We start from the raw sequence: 5,000 nt of genomic DNA, 5'->3' as shown, positions 1-5,000 counted from the left end.
CATAAAAAAATACCTACTGTAGCAGTAATCACCACTGGCTGCAGCCCGCGGAGTAAAACTTTTTCATCTTTCTCAACAACCATTGAGGGACCGAAAGGCTTTCCTCGTCCTTGGGGAAATGACCAGTATCACTCTCCCTCAGGGAAATAACCAGTATCATTAACCCTAGGGGAAAAAAACAGTATCACTTGCCCTCAGGGAAATGACCAGTATCACTTACCCTCAGGGAGATGACCATTACTGCTCACTTGCAACCTGCCTCAGACAGCTCTCCTTTTGAAATCAATTTACTTCCTGCCCCTTTGGTATGGCTCCTACCCCAACCTGTGTCCATTCCTAACGTCGATATTATATCGATGAAGGAACTGATGACCAAAGTCGACGCCCTTATAGACAGCCACTTCAACATGTTAAAGACCTCCATCAACGCCTCCACTCCTGATGAAGAAGAAAACTATTCAACATCGAATAAAGCTGACCTGAATGCGGCAGGATGCAGATGGCCAATCCTAACGTACTAGAGCAGTGACAAAACCATCCATCACCAACATATTCTACCTTTTTGGTTACGGCCACACCAAAGAATTTTACAGTCACTTACTTTGGTCTCTTGGACACAGTTACGCTACTACCACTCCAGAATTAGGCTTCTGTGAAGAAATGTTTGAATAGTTGTCAGTGGCTTCCCCCCCCCCCAAAAAAAAAAACCTGTAAGTGCACTCTTGCTTGTGGTAGTGTGCTCCCCTGCCACCATCTTTTTTTTTCTTTTTACATAATACAGGTACTGGCATGCAGATTTTGGTAGATAGGCGTGTTAGCCATTATCGTTTACCAAGGCCACTCACCAAGACATGACATAGTCTGTCTAAATCTGCCTACTTCCGCCTAGTAGCTGCCAATGGATCTGCGATCCAGACCCATGGTTACAAGAACCTCACACTAAGGTACTGAGGTGTCAAATATCACTGGAAGTTTTTCGTGGTCAACGTTATATTGTCGATCCTTGGCCCAGATTTCCTCTCATATTACCACCCGCTGATTGATGTCGTTTACCGACGGCTGTCCAACGCAGACTCTTACTCATCCACAATCTATCGCCACCTCCGACCTTGCTTTCCACATCAGCGCATCGATAGATACCTACACCCACCTTCTCCTGTCGTACTCGGATATATTCCGTCCAAAACTTCATGAAACACCCACGTTTCCTGCAAATCACGTTATTTATTTACATATCATGATGATGGGGCTCCCAGTGTTCTCTTGATTCTGATGTCTGGCACAAGATCGTTTGGCGGCCGCCAAACAAAAGTTTGCTAGAATATAAGGAATGGGGCTTTGCCAAAATGCCTCCAGCCTAAGGTCATCACCATTGCACACTGTAGTGAAGAAAGATGGTTCTTTACATAATTGATGGGATTCTAGGCATTAAAAAATGTAGACAGAACCGAATCACTACCCCTTCCTAAACATCACTTTTAAAATGCCTCCAGCCCAAGGTCATCACCATTGCACACTGTAGTGAAGAAAGATGGTTCTTTACATAATTGATGGGATTCTAGGCATTAAAAAATGTAGACAGAACCGAATCACTACCCCTTCCCAAACATCACTTTTTGTACAAAGTGGAGGTTTTCTCCACGCTCGACCTCCTGAAGGGGTATAACCAGGTGCCTATGAACCCAAATCACATCCCCAAGATCACCATCACCACCCCATACTGTACAAAAACCTTCATTTACTCCTGTGTTTATCCATCGTAATGGTAGGGCCACTTTTCAATGTCTCATGAATGGCATTTTAGAGAACCTCCCATTCTGCACATCTTATGTGGATGACATACCTGTGTTCTATTCTTACAAAGAGGAACCTATCTGTCACCTATGTATCATTCTCAACAACCCACAACAGAAAAGTCTTTTAGTTCAGTACGTCAAGAGAAACTTTGGTGCAAATGAAGTATCGTTTATAGAGCACGACATCACTCCTGAAGGAATCTACACCCTCCCTGAGAGGGTGGCAGCAGTTAAGAGCATCGCGATGTCCTCGACCTTCAAAGTACAGCAAGAATTCTTGGGGATGATAAACTATTATAACTGTTTTTTGCCAGCCATCGCTGCAACTCTTGCCCCCTCTACGCCTGCCTCAAGGGCATGGGAAAAGATCTAAAGTGGCCTCCCTTTCAAGAAGTGGCCTTCTGCAATGCTAAAAATTCCCTATCAAACACTTCTATTTTAACTTTTCCCAAAGTGCACCTCTCTTTTTCTCCACACACATCAGCGATATCCCTATTAGAGCAGTACTCAAGTTAATGGTCAACAGCTGACCCCGCCCATTGGCCGTCTTCAGTATAAAACTATCCAAGGCAGAAACTGGCTACTCTATCTCGATCCCGAATTGATGGCAGTGGACTTGGCAGTCCATCAGTTTCTTCCCTTCTTGGAAGGCACACCCTTTGTCATTTGCATGGACCACATGTTTCTGGGGTTAGGGATTGTTGTCCGGGATCCTGTGATCTTGGGATCTCAGGATCTCGTTGTTTTATGTATTAATTATTTGTTTTCTACATTTCTATTTAAACTCAAAAGATTTAGCACTTTGTAGTAACCACTAAAAGAATGATTCACTCTTTTTCTACTTTTGTTATATTTTCAAAAGCGCGATATATAAATACAGTATATACTTCTTTTTCAAATAACTGCCAGAGAGGCAAGTTTCATGTAAGCTTACACTTTACGGAGATTTTTTAAGACTTTTGTTATTTGTGATGACACTGCTAATTTTTTTCTCTCACCATGTTTTAATTACAAAACCTGTTATTCAATACTGTGATTAAAGTCCTTTTATTTAAGAATTTTCTTAATTGTATAGAACATTGATTGCTTTTCCCAGGTTTCTACTGAATTAAAAAAAAAATCATCTGATCCCATAAGATATTTCCCTACTGTTGGTTAAAAGATGTGCCACTTTGTGTTTCATCAGTCCTAATTTTTGCTAGGTAATTTCATTAAACGCTATTTTCTTAATGTACTATATATTACAGATGTGTACTTGCCAATGTTAAAAAAATACCAAATAATCACGTTCTATGAGTCTTGCCGTATTTTCTTCCTAAACACAAAATTTTTTTTTTCCAAAAATCCAGGTATTTCACGGGATTTTCTGGGATCCTGGGGTAACGCTAACCTTTTCCCGAATTTTCGGGATTGAGAAGTGTCTCAAATTACAATTAATATCTGGTGGGTGCCTTCACTACACGATCCATCCCCTGCTCCACAGGTCAACACTGTCATCTCTCTTCTGAGGCTGAAAGCAATTGCACCTTTCAAATCATCCCTGGAAAAATGAATCGTATTGCTGATGCCCTGTCATAAAGCACATTGGCTTCCATTCATCTGGGATTTGATTATAATTCCCTGGCAAAACCCCAACAAAAAGATACAGAGTACCATGCATGTAGGACATCCTGCACATCCCTTCATGGGGAGAAGTCCCTCACGATGACTCCAAATCCATCCTCCTCTATGACATCAGCACTAGTAGACCTAGAGCATGGATACCTGCTCCAATGCGCCAACAGGAGTTTGATTTCACTCATGGCCTTTCATATGCATCGGGCCATTTTATGGAAGACGGTGTTCTTTGGCAACAAAATACAAAGGAGCTAAGGACTAGGTCTGAGCCTGTACTTAATGCCAAACTTCAGAAGCACATCGGCACACAAATTCAGAAATGGGTACCTTTCCTCAACCTTAGTGTAGCCTTGTCCACGTACACATCAATCTAGTTGGGCCCCTACCCAAATCACAAAGACACCATTACCTATTTTCCACCATCGACCGCTACACTCGTTGTCCAGAAGCTATTCCCTTTGGAAACTGCAATAGCCGCCTCATGTATATCTGCTTTGCTCTGAGAATGGATAGTGAGATTTGGTATCCCTCATCATATTACTTATAACAGTTGTACCACTTTCGCATCTCAATTGTGGACATCATTAGCAAATATCCTGGGAATCACTTTCAAGCCCTTCTGCCAACAGTGGTTGAACGTTTTCAGCCCACTCTCAAACCAGCATTGATGTCACACTGCAATGACTCCAATTGGTTTACCATGCCTCCCAAGGTATTTCTAAAGACACCATAGATTTTTTGGCAGCTGAAATGGTATATGGCACTCCGTCGTTTTTCCCTGAAAAAATCGTTCCATCAGTAACCTACTCAGACAATCTCCAGAGCTCACATCATGTTGTCAGAAAATTTACTCCATACCACCAGACATACACGCCCCAAGCTAAGCAACACATACTAACAGATTTGCACGAGGCATAGCACTTTTCCTGTGCAACCACACTTGCAAGACACCACTAACCCCCATTAAATGGGCCTTCTCCTCGTGATAAGTCTTACACCCAAGGTGTTCTTACTGAACATTCGTGGTAAAGAAGACTGTCTCCTCTAATCTCCTTAAATAGGCATATATCCTGCAGTGGGCCTATCCAGAGCAAGGTGCCATATTTTGAATATGTGTCTTTTTTAACGCGGGTGGTGGGTAGGGGGTAGGATTCTGCCAAACGTGTATCACACACGATCATACAATGTAACAGTATCTCTGTGATTTAAATATGTATTGATATCGCTTTCCCATTGCAATGATAACCTGTTTAAGCTTGTCTGTTCATGAATCACTGTGTTTGAATTTTTTTGCAGTTCCTTCTGGGAACGGCTTGTATATAAAATCCTGTTCCATTGAAATAAAGTTAGTTACATTCACCTTGCCTGTCAGTTGCAACCTAGCTTCACGCTCACACAAAGAAAACACCACTAGGAACATTTAAATGGCATCTTTGAGTAGATTGTAGCAACAACAAATTCATATTTTTGAGTGGTTTTCTCACGACCAATAACTATTTAGATACAATATTTACCATAAAGTAACTGTAGGCTTGCTTACTGAATATACAAAAAAACATACTAACAATATTGATTTTTGTTATAAAT

Source organism: Palaemon carinicauda, chromosome 6 (genome assembly GCF_036898095.1).
Source record: "Palaemon carinicauda isolate YSFRI2023 chromosome 6, ASM3689809v2, whole genome shotgun sequence".
NCBI classification, from domain to species: Eukaryota; Metazoa; Arthropoda; class Malacostraca; order Decapoda; family Palaemonidae; genus Palaemon; species Palaemon carinicauda.
The sequence above is the reverse complement of the archived record's forward strand: the minus strand, read 5'-3'. Positions refer to the sequence as shown.